Source organism: Pelophylax lessonae (assembly GCF_965119305.1).
Source record: "Pelophylax lessonae genome assembly, chromosome: 2".
Classification (NCBI taxonomy): domain Eukaryota; kingdom Metazoa; phylum Chordata; class Amphibia; order Anura; family Ranidae; genus Pelophylax; species Pelophylax lessonae.
The window spans coordinates 598,627,737-598,649,172 of record NC_138769.1 but is presented as its reverse complement, the minus strand read 5'-3'; positions in this window follow the sequence as shown (position 1 = coordinate 598,649,172).

The following is a 21,436-nucleotide window of genomic DNA, read 5'->3' as shown; positions in this document are numbered from 1 at the left end:
ACTGCTCCTAGCATTGTATTTATTGGTGATGGTTGGGATTTCTCAGATAAGTATGAAGGGGTCCTCTATGACAAGTCCTTAGCTCCTAGAATATTGGTGATGGTTGGGATTTCTCATGATGACAGCAGTCTGGGCTCCCCATTGTTGATGTTCTATAAATAGAAGGCAGCAGTGTTTCCTCTACTTATCGCTTATAATAGACTTCCAGAGTGCTCGTGTCCTCCTCCATCCCCCTGGCTATTGGCCAGCTCCGGGTCACGTGTGTGACTGGCAGCAGCTCGGATTTCAGCTGTGCTGTGGTGTGACTGCCCGGAGGCTCCGGGGCTGACTTGTCCCATATCGCTGGCTGTGATGGGCCGGGATGGGCAGCCAGGAGCATCGGAACAACTCTGCGGGGAGCCCGGCCAGCACCGGGGAGGGATCGCACAGGGATCTCATATACTGGAAGAACACAGAACTTACTGCAACCCATCAATCACCTTTATACATCGGATTCCCTGCACAAGATCTACATCGTCTCCATCTATGGGGGGAGGACAACTGCCTGGGCGATCTACGACTTGGACATGACATTTACGATGCAGCAACATCAGGCTGATGGGGGCTGAGAGCAGAACTTGGGAGGAAACTTTCATCTGGAACTTCCCCAGCTAAGGAGAGTCTGCACAAAAGTTTATTGGAGGAAACAGAAAATCAGGTAAACATTGATTTTTATTATACACTGATCTAATCATCACTTATATGTACTATCATCATCATGTATAGACTGACCTTATCACTGATATGTACCATCATCATCATCATTATCATTATTGTATAGACTGACCTTATCACTGATATGTACCATCATCATCATCATCAATATTATTATAGACTTACCTTATCACTGATATGTACTATCATCATCATCAATATGATTATTATGGACTGACCTTATCACTGATATGTACTATCATCATCATCATCATCATTATTATTACTATTGTTATTGTGATTATATTTATAGACTGACCTCATCACTGATATGTACCATCATTATTATTATTATTATTATTATTATTATTGACTGACCTTCTGATCACTGATATGTACCACCATCATTTTTATTATTAATTATTATTATGATTATTATTATAGACTGACCTTATCATCACTGCTATGTATCACCATTATTATTAATATAGACTGACTTTATCATCACTGATATGTACCACGATCATTGTTATTATTATTATTCAAACTATTATTATAGACTGACCTTATCATCACTGCTATGTATCACCATCATTATTATTATTATTATTATTATAGACTGACCTTATCACTGATATGCATTATTATTATTATTAATATAGATTGACTTTATCATCACTGATATGGATGTCTGATACATCATTGTTATTATTATTTTTATTATTCAAATTATTATAATAGACTGACTTTATCATCACAGATATGTACCACTATCATTATTATTATCATTATTAATAATACCAGTAGTAATATTAATAATAGTTATTATGATTATATACTACTAATAATAATTGTATACAGGACTTAATACCAGTTGAATAACAGTTTGCACAGCACTTTACAATAAAAAGAGTGACAGTACAATTACAATACTGTTCAATACAGAAGGAATAGGAGGGCCCTGCTCATGGCCCTTATAATCTATATACTACTACTAATATTATTATACAGGATTTATATAACAATAACAGTTTGCACAGCTCCCTACAGTATAAAGGGTGACAGTACAATTGGGATAGCCATACACATTAGGATTTCACTTGAATCCAATCACTCGACTCAAATCCCATTAACCCCCCCCTTGCAACTCAAATCATTAAATTCTGCCATCCATGTTGAATTGATGAATCAGAAGTATATTCTGACAGCTGCCACCTACAGCTGTCAGAATACCCAAATAGTGCCTGTATATGATTCAATGCAGGTGCTGTTTGTCTAAGAATTTTCAGCACAGCTACTTTGACAAAAGTCCATTGAAAAATCAACTTTTGTCCAGTTGGTTGATGCCAACAGGGCCAACCATAGAATTAATTTTGGCTGATTCAGCAGGAATCAATTGAGCAGCAATTCAAGACGAGTGGGTTAGGAGGGCCCTGATCCTGGGAGCTTACAATCTAAAAGGCATGGGCAAGGGATACAAAAGGTAATAACTGTGTGTGGATGAGCTGACAAAGAAAGAAAAAGTTCAGTTTCAGGCAGGTATTGGTAAAATACAATGGCATTTATAGTGTAAAGATTAATTATACAATGCAGTAAACTCTTGAAGCAGAAATGTGATTGGTTCCATGGCTCAGTACAAATAATGACACTTTGGACTAAACTAAACCCCAGTAGGTTTGATTAAGGTAAAGAGCTATATGTGATGCTGTCATCGAGCAGGGCCCTCTGATTCCTCTTGTACCAAATTGTATTGTGACTGTAATGTCTGCCTTCATTTTGTAAAGTGCTGAGCAAACTGTTGGCGCTGTATAAATCCTGTATAATAATAGTTTAGAGGAATAGTTCATTTTGCACTGCTCATAACATTCCCAGAAATATTACAAAAAGTAAAAAGAATGGTGGTGCTCTTTGTAATCTGCCTGCTACAGCAACGTGTATACTGCCTGATGAGATGTTTCCTAGAAAATAGGGGGGGGGGGGGGGAGGTCGCAAAGGGCAGCCTGCAAAACTGGGGATACTCCTGCAGAAAGTTGCACAAAGGGTGACTTTAGGGCTAACCATATATGCCAAGAGAGTCTACTGATCAATCAGTAGTTGTAATCTGCCTGCTACAGCAACGTGTTATACTGCCTGATGGAATATTTCCTATAAAATAGGGGGGGGGGCGCAAAGGCCAGTCTGCAAAACTGGGGATACTCCTACAGAAAGTGGCACAAAGGGTGACTTTAGGGCTAACCATATATGCCAAGAGAATCTACTGATCAATCAGTAGTTGTAATCTGCCTTCTACAGCAACGTGTATACTGCCTGATGGGATATTTCCTATAAAATAGGGGGGGGGGGGGGCGCGAAGGACAGTCTGCAAAACTGGGGATACTCCTGCAGAAAGTGGCACAAAGGGTGACTTTAGGGATAACCATATATGCCATAGAATCTACTGATAAATCAGTAATCTGCCTGCTACAGCAACGTGTATGCTGCTTGATGAGATGTTTCCTAGAAAATAGGGGGGGCGCAAAGGACAGTCTGCAAAACTAGGGATACTGCTGCAGAAAGTGGCACTTTAGGGCTAACCATATCTGCCACAAGAATCTACTGATTAATCCGTAGTTCCCTCATCCACAATGTTTAGGGGAATCCCCCCTTCCGGCTATTCTAATACCTGTATAGCAACTGCATTTGATTGGCTGCGATCACAGGTTAGCTGAGTATTTTCCCCTGATTTTCAGATTGAAGTCTGCCGTGCTGGGTGGTGTCATCAGAGTCAATCACATTTCATATTTCAGCCAATTCAGCAGGAACTGGGCCAAATTCGAGCCATGTATGGCCAGCATAATTTTACCTGCACTATTGTGTGTGCAGTTATTGTGTGCTTGGAATGCTACCGTGCATGCGCTCTATGTTTTTACAGGGATACATCTGTGTATTTGTGGTCTAATTATTTTACGGAAAAGCATGTTTTTTTTTTGCATTTCACTACACTAAAATAAATGGATTTACCATGATCACACTGAGCACTCATATAAAGTTTGTATACATGTAGATGATCGGAATATACACATAAATGCTGTTAAAGAATGCATAACAACGTCAGCGTGCTTCTACTTGCTCAGGAAAACCACTCTGGTCTGATTGCTTTGAATGGATGAAATATGAGCAATGGTTGGTTGCTATGCTCCCTATCATTGATGGATGCTATCTTTTATTTTTAGATACACTTTATGTACCCTTTATGAAGATAATACAGGAGCAACTAATATTGTTATATAATATTTATATGGTGCGCATCGTTTACAAAATAAAGAGAGTACAGTTACAATACAAGGCTCTGCTTCTGAAAGCTTACAATCTAAATGCATCTATTGATGTATTAGGCGCATACTGTGAGTAGAAGTGTAAATAAAGTCTAGGCGGTGAGCAGAGCAGTTCCACTATTAAAGATTATACACACTTTGCCCGGTTTACTGTGTGTCTCTGATAAAAGCTAACCTTGTTCCAGATACGATTACATTGGGAATGGAAAAATTAGATTAGTGGGATAATGGCATTTCCTTCTCCCTTTATGGCAGTAATGATGTTCAGCTCCATGTGTTAGATTTCTTTGTAGACAACAGCTTTAAAGGGAAGCCTAGAAAGCATATGGAGGTTTAACTCTCTCAGTGCTACTAGATAATCAGTACTGCTAATGCCTCGTACACACAATCGGATAATCATACAAAAAAAATCGCTTTCACAATAATCTGATCGTTAGTACACAATTTTCAACAGCCGATCATGACATTTCGTCCAACAAATTCCGAAGGGACAAACAGGAAAACTTTTGTCGTACCATTGCCTAGCGAACGACAATCGTTTACTCAGTACAGTATGCGTTCGCTAAAATTGATAGACAAAGACCACGCATGATCAGAAACACGAAAATAACCCGGAAAAAGCCTGGCTGCCATTGTTTTTGTTTTGCACTGTCCGATACGTAGCTTCGCTTCCAGAATCGTACGAAAAAAAAATCATACGTTTAGTACACATTGTTGAATTAGATACTAGTATTATGCAACAAAATGCGAGCGATAAGTCGTCCGATTATCTGATCGTGTGTACGAGGCATAAGACTGCTGCATAGTATAAATGCTTGTCATTGACATTGTGAGAGTGTCAGCCCCTGGACGCTAGACATCAAGAGGGGGTCTGTAGTGTGTTTGGGCTGGTGGAAAGTTTGTTTGTATGCTGATAATCCTCCTCAGCAGGGTGTACCCTGCTAATCCCATGTAATCGTTTGTAAAGATGCTCTTTGTAAACTCTGGAGCTGTTAGTTAAAGCAGAGGATTACAAGATATCATTAGCTGCATTTCACATGCTAATTCTTCCGGCTGGGCTGGTCCGCACAATGGGAGAGAGCTAAGTGTTGCTGTGATCAGTAGCCACTTCTGTTAATTGATGCTAAGTACTTTTGAGGAGTCACTTCTGTTCTCTATATATACTGTATCCTGTGCTATATTTATCGAGAATATCTACTATTTGTTAAACTTCAGTTATAGTTGAGTTCTTTACGTTTAAAATAGTGATCGACCGATATCGTTTTTTCTTTGCCGATACCGATATTTTGGTCAATGAATATCGGTATCGGTCGATATGTGCAGAGATTTTGGTACATTTAAAAAAAATCAATTATTTTTTTTTCCTTGACAAGTACTCTTGTGGGAGGGATCTAGGGGTCTAAAAGACTCCAAACCCCTCCTCGGCACTTAAAAGCATTCAAAACGCCAAGTTTGGATATTTTGAATGCTGTCATTTTTTTAATCTGGCGCCAGTACCTGGAAGTGATGTCATCACTTCCAGGTTTTTGCATGGAGACCCGATCAGAGCCGAATGCGGCTTTGATCGGGTCTTCGGCGGCCGTACAGGCTGGTTGCCCAGGTCTCCTGGTGGGACGGGAGGCCCGGGCAAACCGCGAAAGGCGGCAGGAGGGGGGGGGGACGTCCCCTCCCGCTCCTTGTAATGACAGCCGAGTGGCTTCTCAGCTGCATCGTTTGTCATTACAAGACAGCCGACCGTCGGCTATGGACGCCGGTACCGGGGTGATGCCTCTAGCTGCAGGCATCACTCCAGTGCAAGCACTTTCCCGAAATATCGGCAATATCGGTCACCTTGGTGGCCAATTCCAATATATCGGGAAAAGTGCATATCGGCCCTCGATATATCGGCTTTGCCGATAATCGGTCGATCCCTAGTTTAAAGCATTAGCTCAAACCATTGATTCTTGAACTAAAATTTGCAGATTGCTTTTCCATCTTCTTTTTTTATCCCCCCCTCAGATGGTTTTTGCCTGTTAGTGTTTGATGGTGCCTCAAAGACATTACATTGTTGTTAAATCTGGTCATTTTTGGTCAGATCCAGAGACAGTGCTCTAAGGCAGCCTTTATCCCGCAGGAATCCCTAAAATAATGTTCAGCTTTTGGTGAACCCTTTCTAAAACCAAGGCAAAAACTCCCCTTATGTTGGTGGTCAGAAGGAAGAAAGCAACCACAGTGGTGGTCTGAATGCAACCCTTAAAGTCAGCTAAAAAGATAATAGTTGTCATGCTGCTGGCTTTTCCAAGTGGCATTGGTCCTGGAACGACGGAGGCAACATCAAGTGGGAACTCAGTCAGCCACAGCCTAAGGAACCCATAGCAATCTATATGGCAGGGGTCTCCAAACTTTCAAAACAAAGGGCTACAAAATGTCTTATCACTGGTGTCATTGGGATAAATTGTGCAGTACCATTGGTCTGATTGGGCCCCATTGTTTGTGTCATTGGGAGAACTGTGCCCTATTGATGATGTCATTGGGAGGAATTGTGTCCTTCATTGGTGTCAGTGAATGAAATATTGCCCCAAGGGCCAGATAAAAGCAAGCAAAGGGCCTTATCCGGGCCGCAGTTTGGGGACCACTGCTCTATGGGAACCCTGGTTGTGAATGGCTTAAGATGGCCATAGACGGATCAAAATTCAGCCAGTTCTACAGAGAGCTGCGGAATTTTGATCAGTGTGTGACCGTCGATCATTTGATAAATTTCTGTTGAATTGACAAAAACTTGAAAAGGTGAAAAGTTGGAAAACTTTTTGAGTAGCGGCTGCAGCCACTAATCATCGCATTCTGACAGCATTGGATGACACTGTCAAAATACATTATCCTGGCAGGTGGATTTTCTTCTACCCACCTTGTTTGTGTGGAAAGAGGAATCTGTTTATTTTTTTCCCGCTAAGTCCTCTAGATCAGCGGTCTCCATAATGTGGCCTGGGGGCCTGGATGCAACCCTTTGCTTGTCTTTATCTGGGCCTATTCCTCCCACTAATACGAGACACTATTCTGCCAACTGACATTACCAATGGGATACCATTTCTCCCAAGAATACAAATGATGGGGCACTATTCCTCCCCCTAATACCAAATGTGGTGATGTTTACTCCCACTGATGCCAGAAAAATTTCAACTCCCTCTGTTCATAGTTTGGCCCCCCTATTGAAAACCCAACCATACAATCCCATATACACAATCCTATACCCGTTGTTGATCCAGAGGAAGGCGAAAATAAACCCCAGCAAAGCATGATCCAATTTGCTACAGCAGGGAAAAAAAATCCTTCCGGATCCCTGGAGGCGAAGAAACCTTTCCGTATTTTGAGACGAAATCTGTTTTCCTCTAGACGTAAAGAGTGCCCCCTTGTCCTCTGTGTTGACCTTGTGTATGTTGATCATATCCCCCCTTAATCTCCTCTTCTCAAGAGAGAATAAATTCAGTTCCTCTAATCTTTTCTCATAGCTGAGGTCCTCCATGCCTCTTATCAGTTTGGTTGCCCTTTTCTGCACTTTCTCCAGTTCCCCGATATCCTTTTTAAGAACTGGTGCCCAAAATTGAACTGCATATTCCAGATGAGGTCTTACTAATGATTTGTACAGGGACAAAATGATATCTCTCTCTCTGGAGTCCATGCCTCTGTTAATACAAGAAAGGACTTTGCTTGCTTTGGAAACAGCAGCTTGGCATTGCATGCTATTATTAAGCTTATGATCTACCAGCACACCCAGATCCTTCTCCGCTATGGATTCCCCCAGTTCTACTCCACCTAGTATGCATGATGCATGCATATTCTTAGCCCCCAAGTGCATAACTTTACATTTGTCAACAGTTCCGGCCTCAGAAACGTTTTTGAGATAAAAATACCCCCGGGACAGTCAGGGCTTAGTGCATTTCAGAATGGATAGCCTCTGAACTGTACCAGGTTGCACTAACTTTCTAGAAGAAATACTTACCTTGAAAATGTCTTGTCCAGCGCTGCCATCTCAGGTGTGGGCAGCTGAAGCCAGGGTGTCCTCTTCAGTGTCCTCTTCCGTGTCCTCTTCAGTCCCAGAATGCCCTGCACCGGCCCCGCTCGTCACTTTCGCTGCAAGCGCGTCATCCCAGAAGCTGTTTAGCAGGGAATGACGTGCTTGCAACGCAACTGACGAGCGGGGCCGGTGCAGACGCATTGACTCCTGAACGTCATCGCTCCCAGGAGTCAACGCAAGCAGGAAGTGACGTGCGTGTCAGCAAAGGGAGGAAGTAGAAGGAAGGTTAATACATTTTCTTCAAAAACAAGGTAAGTGAAGCAAAAAAAAAAAATCGGGAGTATCCAATTGTTTTTTAGATGATTTAAAGCAAGCGGATGTTTTTGAGGCCGGAACTCCGCGTTAAGTCTGACCACATTGCTAGGGGTAAGGAGGGCAAGGAGCAAATAAAAAAAAACAAAACCCCCTCCCCCAAAAAAAACATTATACTTATCCTTTAAAAAAAGAACTCCAGGTATGATCTTTATTGCATATTTACATTGCTCCAGCTTGGACCTACGTCAATGTGCATATCTAATACCTGAGGGACTGCTCGGAAAGTTGACAATCACTGTAGTAGTTGACACTACTATAACGATAACTACGATCTTCTAGGTTCTGTGCTGAATGGATTTCCCTCTCCACAGTGACCTTAGGCGGTCACTCTTTCCTTACTGCTGACTTTTACAAAACGTATTGTATTTTTCCAAGGCGTTCCCTGATTAGACAAGGTGGAGAGGAGGGGTTGTGACATCACCATCTCTACCTTGTCCACTCAGAGAACACTTTGCATACATAGAAAAAAATCAAGACATTATGTGAATGGCATCAGTCCTGTGCAAACGGCCCCTTGTGTTCAATGTACAGTGGTGCAGCCACTCAGCACCGACCCTTGAAGACCACTATTACTGTAGTAGGGCTGACTACTACAGTTATTGTAGGCTTTCCCAAAGACCCATCAGGTTTGAGATATACTTACATCAGCCCAAGCTGGATCAATATAAGAGTGCAATAAATGTCATAGGTGGATTTTAGCTTTAGGGCAAAAATCTAAGTATTGTGATCTGTAGCAACCACTCAGCAATTATTTTTACTGATTGGATTTCAGCAAACTGATTAGTTGCTATGGGTTACTTCATTATTATTTTCTGCTGCACTGCTTTATTGGCGGTAGTTTCATGGTATTGTCTCTGTATTACAGATGAACAGTGACATGGTTGGTAGTATATAGTAACAATGTAAACACAAAGATCATCAATCTTCAGCAGCTCAGAGACTAATAATAAAGGAATGAACACACTGTACGTTCTTTTCCATAGTAGTATAATAATTCATGTACAATGAATAATATATAAATAGATACATAGATCAGATAGGTTAAACTATGTAAGAAGAGATATAGTGGATTCCAAGTGTCAGTGGGGCTGTGAGTGTTGAGGATTAACCCCCTGCCAATCTGTAAGTGGGAAGAATTAAGTGATTTTGCTAATTAGTTCTTGGGATAAGAAAGTGAATGAAGGGGCAGATAACAGGAGGATTAGTTATACAAATGCCTGCAGGCTGTGTGTTATTAATAAAACATAAGTACATTATACCATAAAGTGATTTACTACCATGTGTCCCTTCCAACTCAGCAATGGCATCCCAGTAGTGTGGTCAGCTGTTTGTACTATACCTCTGGCAATATGCTTCCAGAAATTGAATCCAAACTTATCGCCAAAGGCTCCTAGAGAAATAAGTTACATTGTAAAAAAATTATAATACATATTGCAATAATATCTAAACTGCAATGACACATGCACTTTGATAATACATCACAAAATTCAGGACTCTTTAGCTTTCATCTGTTGCAGTTGTGTTTGTTATGACCAATAAAGGTGATAAAATACAAATGTATACACAGGACTGTGAGCAGCATGCTAAAGACAATAATAACCTAAAGTAATACATAAATAACAATACGGAACATCAATGGAAATTCTGCAATTTTTTGAGTTAATAGATTAGTATAAAAAACATCCTAACCTGAAGAATAAAATAACACAGAATAATGCAGATCAATGCAAGAACCACAAAGAATTAGGTATGTGAATTGAAGTTCACACTGTTGCGCTGGTTTGCGTTGGAATAAAAAGTAGGGCATTCCCTACTTTTCTTCAGCACATTGCGATGCAGCCTATTGTAATGTGTCAGCGCAGTGCAGCGCACATGATAAAACCGCGGGACGGTAAAATTTTGGCTCCTCTGCTATGCTGTGTAGACCCTTTGCATGTTCTAGGAAGTGAGAAGAAAAGTTCAAGTTAAATGCAATGCAGCATGCCATGTCAGTGCATATGTGTCTACCTGAACTCAATGCACACCTTTCAGCGTAAATTAACCCTAATTATAAAATTCAAGCTACAATATACAGTATTGTACCACATAAAAAACAGAAAGTGTGCACAAAAGGGTGACAAAAAATGCTTCAGCGTAGAGCTGCACGGTTCTGGAAAAAAATTAAAATTAACAATTTTTTTTTTTGCTTAAGCGGAAGGTTTTACCCCCTTTAAGTCATTTTTTGCGATACGGCATTGCGTTATTTTAACTAACAATTGCGTGGTTGTGCAATGCTGTACCCAAATAAAATTGACGTCCTTTTCCCCCCAAAAATAGAGCTTTTTTTTGGTGGTATTTGATCACCTGTGCAATTTTTATTTTTTGCGCTATAAACAAAAAAAGAGCGTCAATTCTGTGTTCCTAAATAGGAGGAACACGGGATACCTGTGTTCATTACTGACAGATCAGTGGTCTGCCATGTTTACATTGGCAGAACGTAGTCTGTCTCTACAGGGAGCGATCGCAGCACCTGGCGGAAATCACACCCGCCGGACCCGCTGATTGGCTCCTCCTGGACCCGCTGAATGGCTCCCCCTGTGGGCAATCGGCAAGTGCACTCCCCCCACTAGCTGTCCCGCTGTCACAACAGAGATGAGATGACGATACAGAGATAGCAGACAGCAAGGGAAAGCTGCAGCTCCTAGTTCAGCCTTGCCAAAAACACTGAATAGCTCTAGAAACAATACAATAGTGAAGCTGCGCTCATCCAATACATATAACAGTAGGTCAATAAATGGTTTATATAATACACAGGTATAGTAGGATTATGGTGATATAAACGTAGTAATTAAAAGTGACTTCAGTGCTGTAAACAGGGTCTCCGTATGAGTTGCTTAAGTGGGGCTTTTGCAAATATTATAACGTGACTGCAGTGCCAATCCTACAATAATAATTAGGTGACACTAATGGGTGGAGTAAAACTAGAGAGATATAACCAATTTATCATAAAACAAAAGATGATGGTACAGGTGCTGTAGATAAAATCAGAGTAAGGTGCTTGGTAGTGCTACTACAAAAACTGTAGTATGATACCAGTGATGGTCATCCAGAAAGGTGGATCCAAGATAAAAGTGGCAGTGATATATAAATACAATAATAAATAGGAAGATATATATATATATATATATATATATATATATATATATATATATATATATATATATAAAAAAGGTGTGTGTGTGTGTATGTGTGTGTGTGTGTGTGTATATGTGTGTATCTGTGTGTATGTGTGTGTGTGTGTGTGTGTGTGTGTGTGTATGTATGTGTGTGTGTGTATATATATATATATATATATATATATATATATATATATAAGGGATTAAGGCATAATATGACTGGTGAAAGAGTTCATAACTATAAAAAATAATCCTGGTGCAAATAAAGCAACAAATAGAGTTCATAAAATAATGGTGATCCAGGTGCGATCTTGTGAAAAGTGCCCACTTGGGTGATGACAACACCTATGGTGAATGGTGGATGATTCCGAAGTAAAATTTCCAGGTGTACTACACCCTTACCTTACTGCTGTAAGGTTACAGCATAAAAAGAGGAACTCCTATCGATCCCACAATCATCCAGGGGGCTGGAGGATGCCTGGGTATCCTTCCTGCTGCAAGTATTGGGCTGGTAATAGGGGCTCCTGACTCTCCTAGAGCAATCCAGGGGGGGGGGGGGGGGGCATCATGGTTTCAGTTAAAAATGAAACAGCCAGCGACTGGACACTCTGGGTCTCGAGCCGCCTGTGTTCCTGCACTTCCGGGTATAGCCTGAACGTCTCTAGGCCTTTTGTCACGGTCACGTGACTTCTTCAAGAGATAAAAACTTTACTGTTTATTTATTTTTTTATTCATTGAAGTGTATTTTTTCCCAAAATGCTATGCAAATACCATTTGACATAAAATATTGCAACGACCGCCATTTTATTCTCTAGCGTCTCTGCTAAAAAAAAATATATATATAATGTTATGGGGGTTCTAAGTAATTTTCAAGCAAAAAATACTGATTTTAACTTGTAAGCAACAGATGTCAGAAAAAGGCTTAGTCTTTAAAGGAGTTGTAAAGGCAGAATGTTTTTTATCTTAATGCATTAAGATAAAAAGCCTTCTGTGTGCAACAGCCTCCCCAATACCCCCTAATACTTACATGAGCCCCACCTCTGTCCAGGGATGTCCACAAGTCCCTCAGCCATCTGGGACTCTCCCTCCTGATTGGCTGAGACACAGCAGTGGGCCATTGGCTTCAATGGCTGTCAATCAAAGTCAGTTAGCCAATCAGGAGAGAGAGGGGCAAACTGCAGCTCCATGTCTGAATAGATGCTGCTTGCTGTGGGGGCACTCAACAGGAGGGAGGGGCCAGGAGCAGCAAAGAGGGACCTGAGAAGAGGAGGATCCAGGCTGTCCTGTACAAAACCACTGCAAAGGGGAGGTGGATATACGGTAACATGTTTGTTATTTAAGGAAAAAAAAAAAAAAAAACAAGACTTTACAATCACTTTAACCACTTGCCGACCGCCGCACGACTATCTACGTCGGCGGTCAGCCCCTCACAGGCAAACTAACGTAGGGCTACTTTGCTTGCTTGTGAGGGTCTAGGGAGCGTGCGCGCGCCCCCGGAGGCGCGCTCCCGCGTGGTCACGGACCCCCCCCCCGCGCGTGTGACCAGCGGACCCGATGTCCGCCGGCCACTCGGCGATCGGCGGGGGAGAGGGAGAATGTCAGGCAGCTTGTGTAAACAAGCTGCCTGTCATTCTCCTCGCTGTAAAGACACTGATCACTCGGATCTAGTATGTAGATCCGTTGATCAGTGTCCTTGCAGCTGAAGCCACAGCCAATCACAGTAGAAAGCACGCCCCTAGGGACACCCACAGCCCCTCCCTCCCAAATAAAGTTAACCCCTTCACTACCAGTGTATTTTTACAGTAACAGTGCATATGTATAGTACTGATTACTGTAGAAATGTCACTGGTAACCCCAAAAGTGTCAAAAATGTCAGTCAAGGGTCCGATCTGTCCGCCGCAATGTCGCAGTACCGCAAAAAAAATCGCAGATCGCCGCCATTACGCGTTAAAAAAAAAACAACAAAAATGACAAAAATCTTTCCCTTTGTTAGTAAACCAATCAAAATACGCTTTTTGCGATTTTTTTTACCAAACATAGGTAGCATAAAACAAATTGGCCGAAAATGTAAAAAAATTTTGATTTTTACATTTTTTTTTGGGGGGAATTTCATATAAAAAAATGTGAAAAATATTGCTATTTTTGCAAAATTGACGCTCTTTTTTTGTTTATAGCGCGTGATCAAAAAATCGCACAGGTGATCAAATACCACCAAAAGAAAGCTCTGTTTGTGGGAAAAAAAGGACGTCAAATTCGTTTAGGTACAGCGTCGCACGACCGCGCAATTGTCCGTTAAAGTCACGCAGTGCCGAATCGCAAAATACCCCCTGGTCGGAATGGGGGTAAAATCTTCCGGGGCTTAAGTGGTTAAGGTGGTTAAACTGACCTCATTTCCACACAAAGTTCATCCCTTTAACCACTTCGGGACCGGAAGATTTTCCTGCTTAATGACCAGGCCCGATTTTGCGATTTAGCGCTGCATGACTTTAACAGACAATTGCGCGGTCGCGCAATGCTGTACCCAAATAAAATTGACGTCCTTTTTTCCCCACAAATAGAGCTTTCTTTTGGTGGCATTTGACCACCTGTGCGATTTTGATTTTTTGCGCTATAAACAAAAAAATAGCGACCATTTTGAAAAAAAAAACAATATTTTTCACATTCTGCTATATAACATTCCCCCCCCCCCCCCAAAAATAAAAAAATCTAATTTTTTTAACATCTTAGGCCAATTTGTTTTCTGCTACATATTTTTGATAAAAAAAAAATCGCAATAAGCGGATTTTGATTGGTTTGCGCAAAAGTTATTGCGTCTTCTAACTTCTTGAAAGATTTATGTCATTTTTATTGTTTGTTTGTTTTTTTACTAGAAATGGCGGCGATCTGCGATTTTTTTTTTTTGCGGGACTGCGACGTTGCAGCGAACAGATGGGACCCCTAACTGACATTTTTGACACATTTGGGGGTACCTGTGACATTACCACAGTAATCAGTTCTAAAAATATACACTGTTACTGTAATAATGACACTGACAACGAAGGGGTTAATCGTGTGGGGGATCAAGGGGTTAAATGTAAGCCTAGGGGAGTGATTCTAACTGTGGGGGGGTCGGACTTGTGAAGTGACCATAGAGACATTCGATCCTATATAGCAGGATCACATGGGCTCTGTGATCACTTTTACAAGAGAGAATTCCCCTATTGTTGGGACTTTTAAGGCACATAAATATACAGATTCAACGATCTATGCAAAAAATTATAAAGTTTATTAAAGTGACAAACATAGGAGCATAAATGTTAAAAACATTACAGGCGAGAATGTATGCATCAAGAATATATAACCATAACCGTGAATGATGAAGGTTGTGGCCCAATATATTTCGGAAAATCAATTTCCTTCTTCAGGGGCAATTCACAGTAGAAGTGTTCTAATAATAGAGATAACAATGTAATTAGGCCCACCACACATGTTAAGCAGGATCATCATATATAGTATGACTATTACACTTTAAACACAATAACAAGCAAGTACATTGTTATTATATGTTTTTTCTCTCCCCCCATAAACAGTTGGAAAGAAAACACTTACATGGTTATTCTTGTCATGCATATGGAGCCTGTAGGGTAGCTAAAAGCAGAGCTGATTGACCGCATATGTGAATCTACCATCACTGATGTCCATGCATTCCAAGATTTTTTAAGGGGACCGGTGTATCAGATTAGTAATTGTGGGGTGATTCACATAGAAAACCCCCCGGATCTCCCAGTCTCTGTGGTCACCTGAAGTCCCAATATTTTGGCTGCGGCACACAGGAAACTGACAGTGGGGGCCAGCTATAAGGGAAAAGTATATAAACAGGATGGCTTGATTAGTTTTTTGGGCTTAGTATAAGTCTCCAAAGGTAGACATCTGGATCAATAAAGTATTCACCAGAATGTCGTATATAGGGGCATAGAAGTTGTAATTACCTGTGTGTTGTAAGACCCACCGATTCCACATACGGGATCGACCAGCACAAATTGAAAGGTGTGGATAAAAATGCTGACAATGTGGGGTGTTAAAGTATTACCTTAATTGGTCCTTAACTGCCAGCAGCTGGTGCTTAGCCTACGGGGCTTCCTGGATCACAAGCGCCAGGACCGCCCCGCCATCTGTGTGCGCATGACAAACCGTCATGACGCTAGGCGGAACCGGAAGTGGCGCTTGCGTTCCACCGGCACGGGTCACACAACCGGAAGCGGAGAACCGCATCCGGTTTGCGATTGGCTGGGTCCGCCCATGTGTGCAGAAGGCTGCAATGGGCAGGGCCAGCCAGGGACAGTGAGCGCCACTCGGCGATCTGTCTCCCCGTGCCGGGGTGGCCACAGAGATCGGGAAAAATGGTGTGGGGGAAAATGAGAATCATTAAATTACCCAGGTTATAAATGAATTGGTGATTTTCCTATTTATTGGATGTTGTTCCCATATTTGAACATGAATAGAACAATGACAAGTAACAAGAAGTAGAGAAAATGAGAAGTTCAAAAAATATATCGATACACCTAATGAAGGATTTACTGTGGTAGCAGAATATTATGCGGTAATATCTGGTCTGGAATTAGCTACTCCTTTTACAATTCTATTTGCAAAACACATCATGTGCATTAAGGAGTAAGGACATTGGAAAATAATATGGATGTTATGAGATATAAAATACAGTTATTTTTCCATCCCTCCTGATGAAAACCCTTCAAGAAAGGGTTTGAACGACATTGCTCCATTAAGACCAGGAGACTCCGTCGCTTTTAACAGATGTATCCACCTCAGCTCGAGTTGGAGGAGACTTTTGTTCCAGTCTCCTCCTCTCGGGCTGGGGTGTATACGATCCAAAATAAGGAACTTAATTTTTGGAAATTTGCCCTTATGGACTAATTTTACGTGACGCCCTAGATGTAGGTCTTATAAAAGACCTACATCTGTTTGCACGCAAACTCAACCTCAAATTGCTATTTCACAAAGGGAATAGCGAAAATACAAATAGGGACCCAGCTTTAGATATTCTAATTTCGTTATTAGAAGAGAACGAAAACTTAATCGATCGGATTGACATCGATGAGCTATTATCAGGTGCGGCATCAGACAAAACTAAAGACAACAAAAACAGCACGACACTAAAAAAGAAATCGGATATGTATCCCCCCATCCAAAACCAGAACATTAACACGTTTCTCAGGATTGTAATTAGTGAAATTGAAAAAATGAAAATTGACCCCACCCCCCATGCCAACATTTCCCCCCAACATCGAGAAGCCATAAATAAACTTTCAAATAATAAAAACATAATTATTAAACAAGCCGATAAGGGGGGCAATATTGTCATAATGGACGACACACAATATGTACAGATGTGTATTCAGATCCTCAAGAATACCAATTGGTATAGACGTATCACCTCTACCATTGTAGCAAAATTCTACCAGGAATTTTATCTCCTGGTAGATCAAGCCTACCTAAATAATGTCATCACTAAGGAAACTTGGGATTTTATTAGAACTAAATTCCCCAAAGTACCAACGTTTTATGGACTTCCAAAAGTCCACAAAAATCCCACTAACCCCCCTGGTAGACCCATCATATCAGGGAGAGGATCCATATCAGAAAATGCTAGTCGCTTGGTCGACACTTTTTTACAACCCTTCGTGCAGGAACTTCCTTCCTTCACGAAGGACACGATCCATTTCTTGAACAAGATTGAAGGCGCTCCTGTGTCCTCCACAGCGGTACTTGTTACCATCGATGTAGAAGCTCTTTACAGCTCTATACCCCATGAAAAGGGTATAGCTGCAATTCAACACATTGTTGCCAAAAAAGCTACAAACAATGCATACAGTGAGTTCATAATCAATCTCCTGCGCTTTATTCTTACACATAACATCTTTATGTTCAATGGCTCCCACTACCTCCAGGTGCAGGGCGTAGCGATGGGCACTTGTTGTGCCCCATCCTACGCCAATTTGTACCTGGGGGAGTGGGAGACATCCTTCCTAGATGACGAGGCCTTATCTCTATACACGGACCACATTTCCTTGTGGACCAGGTATATAGATGACGTGTTCCTCATCTGGGAGGGTCCCCTTGAACTGTTGTATACCTGTTTGGAAAGGATGAATAGGAACGAGTTCAACCTACTCTTCACAATGAATTGGGATCCTAATCGCGTGACATTCCTAGATGTTGAGATCTTTAGGGGAGAGGATGGCACTCTACGGAGTGAACTTTACCGTAAACCAACGGCAGGGAACACCATCCTCCATGGTTCAAGTTTCCACCCTGAACCATTAATCCGATCGATTCCGATAAGTCAATACTTACGCCTACGGCGCAATTGTAGCGACTTACAGTCTTTCCAACTTGCGGCAAATGACCTACGTCAGAGACTGACACGAAGAGGGTACTCCAAAATGTCTCTTAAAAAGGCATATAAAAGAGCCCTCTTAAGTGATAGACGGGAACTTCTCAATCCATCTAAGCATAGTAATACCAATGATAGGAACAACATCAGGATAATTACCCCTTATATGTATCAACACAAAAAGATAAAACAAATAGTGACCAAACACTGGCACTTACTAACATCTGACCCAATATTAGGACAATTTTTATCCAACACACCGGGTTTTACTTATAAAAGAGCCCCGGCACTTCGGGACAAACTTGTTCGAAGTGAGTTTAACCACGATGATGCATCTTGTTGTAAATACAAGGGTACCTTTATCTGTGGTGCATGCCACTACTGTGGCTACATGCTGACGAGCAAATCCCCTAGTCTACCCAATGGTCAGATCTTCAGGGCAAGACATTTTGCGAACTGTCGCACGATCGGTGTCATTTATTTACTCCTATGTACATGCGGATGCTTCTACATAGGAAAAACTAAACAGGAGTTCTGGCGTCGCGCATACCGTCACATCCTTAGTATGCGCAAACCAGACCCCGAGCTCCCCCTAGGGCGTCACGTAAAATTAGTCCATAAGGGCAAATTTCCAAAAATTAAGTTCCTTATTTTGGATCGTATACACCCCAGCCCGAGAGGAGGAGACTGGAACAAAAGTCTGCTCCAACTCGAGCTGAGGTGGATACATCTGTTAAAAGCGACGGAGTCTCCTGGTCTTAATGGAGCAATGTCGTTCAAACCCTTTCTTGAAGGGTTTTCATCAGGAGGGATGGAAAAATAACTGTATTTTATATCTCATAACATCCATATTATTTTCCAATGTCCTTACTCCTTAATGCACATGATGTGTTTTGCAAATAGAATTGTAAAAGGAGTAGCTAATTCCAGACCAGATATTACCGCATAATATTCTGCTACCACAGTAAATCCTTCATTAGGTGTATCGATATATTTTTTGAACTTCTCATTTTCTCTACTTCTTGTTACTTGTCATTGTTCTATTCATGTTCAAATATGGGAACAACATCCAATAAATAGGAAAATCACCAATTCATTTATAACCTGGGTAATTTAATGATTCTCATTTTCCCCCACACTATTTTTCCCGATCTCTGTGGCCACCCCGGCACGGGGAGACAGATCGCCGAGTGGCGCTCACTGTCCCTGGCTGGCCCTGCCCATTGCAGCCTTCTGCACACATGGGCGGACCTAGCCAATCGCAAACCGGATGCGGTTCTCCGCTTCCGGTTGTGTGACCCGTGCCGGTGGAACGCAAGCGCCACTTCCGGTTCCGCCTAGCGTCATGACGGTTTGTCATGCGCACACAGATGGCGGGGCGGTCCTGGCGCTTGTGATCCAGGAAGCCCCGTAGGCTAAGCACCAGCTGCTGGCAGTTAAGGACCAATTAAGGTAATACTTTAACACCCCACATTGTCAGCATTTTTATCCACACCTTTCAATTTGTGCTGGTCGATCCCGTATGTGGAATCGGTGGGTCTTACAACACACAGGTAATTACAACTTCTATGCCCCTATATACGACATTCTGGTGAATACTTTATTGATCCAGATGTCTACCTTTGGAGACTTATACTAAGCCCAAAAAACTAATCAAGCCATCCTGTTTATATACTTTTCCCTTATAGCTGGCCCCCACTGTCAGTTTCCTGTGTGCCGCAGCCAAAATATTGGGACTTCAGGTGACCACAGAGACTGGGAAATCCGGGGGGTTTTCTATGTGAATCACCCCACAATTACTAATCTGATACACCGGTCCCCTTAAAAAATCTTGGAATGCATGGACATCAGTGATGGTAGATTCACATATGCGGTCAATCAGCTCTGCTTTTAGCTACCCTACAGGCTCCATATGCATGACAAGAATAACCATGTAAGTGTTTTCTTTCCAACTGTTTATGGGGGGAGAGAAAAAACATATAATAACAATGTACTTGCTTGTTATTGTGTTTAAAGTGTAATAGTCATACTATATATGATGATCCTGCTTAACATGTGTGGTGGGCCTAATTACATTGTTATCTCTATTATTAGAACACTTCTACTGTGAATTGCCCCTGAAGAAGGAAATTGATTTTCCGAAATATATTGGGCCACAACCTTCATCATTCACGGTTATGGTTATATATTCTTGATGCATACATTCTCGCCTGTAATGTTTTTAACATTTATGCTCCTATGTTTGTCACTTTAATAAACTTTATAATTTTTTGCATAGATCGTTGAATCTGTATATTTATGTGCCTTAAAAGTCCCAACAATAGGGGAATTCTCTCTTGTACTTTAATCTAGGGATGTGGCACACTTTTTGGACTACCTATCACGAGCAAACCCCATTCTGTGATCACTTTTGGGATTCTCTGTCAGCGGGGAGCGATCGCCGGTGTCAGTCGGCAATCAGAGCCGCCTGACACACGCACAGGCTTCCCCGCTGATGAGCCTAGCCTCCTTAGAGCGAACAACGTAGAGCTACGTCAGTTCGCCAAGAGCGGCTGCCTGCCGCAGTAAATCTGCGGCGGTTGGTCGTAAAGGGGTTAATCTAAAAGAATGAAATGATACAATGTTTCTATCTCTCAGTGCTGAGCAATGTTGTGATAAACTTTGCGGCTTTTTTTTTTCCTTTGACATCTCTGAGCAGAGAACGGCTCTGCACTGTTACATGAATAGTGGAAATGCCGGCTTGAGATTGCGAGGCGGGTTGAATCGAGATTGCGATTTTTTTTAAATGATTAATTGTGCAGCTCTACTTCAGCGTCAAGAGATTTATGGAGGGGGTGGGGGTTGCCTCACTGAGGTGTGGCTGATCCTGAATGAAGCTCAGGTAGAAAAATCGCAGGGTTGAAACTAGTGATCGACCGATATCAGTTTTTCGTTGCTCATACGGATACCGATATTTTGGTCAATGCATATTGGTAATGGCCGATATGGGGCAATATTTTTGTACATTTAAAAAATGTTTTTTTTTTTTGTTTTTTTTTTACTTTACAGGTACTCTTGTGGAGGGATCTGGGGGTCTATAAAACCTTAAACCCCTCCTCTGCACTTAAAGGCATTCAAAACGCCAAGTTTGGCTTTTTGGAAGGCTGTCATTTTTTTAAATCTGGTGCCAGACAGTACTCGGAAGTGATGTCACTCATTTTTACATGGAGACCTGATCAGAGCCGAATGCGGCTTTGATCGGGTCTTTGGCGGCCGTGCAGGCTGGTTGCCCGGGTTTCCGGGACGGGAGACCTGGGCGAGCCGTGGAAGGTGGCTGGAGGAGGGGGACGTCCCCTCCCGCTCCTTGTAATGACAGCCGAGCGGCTTCTCAGCTGCATCGGTTGTCATTACAAGACAGCCGACCGTCGGCTATGGACGCCTTTACCGGGGTGATGCCTCTAGCTGCAGCTGCAGGCATCACTCCGGTACAAGCACTTTCCGAAATATCGGCAATATCGGTCACCTTGGTGGCCGATTC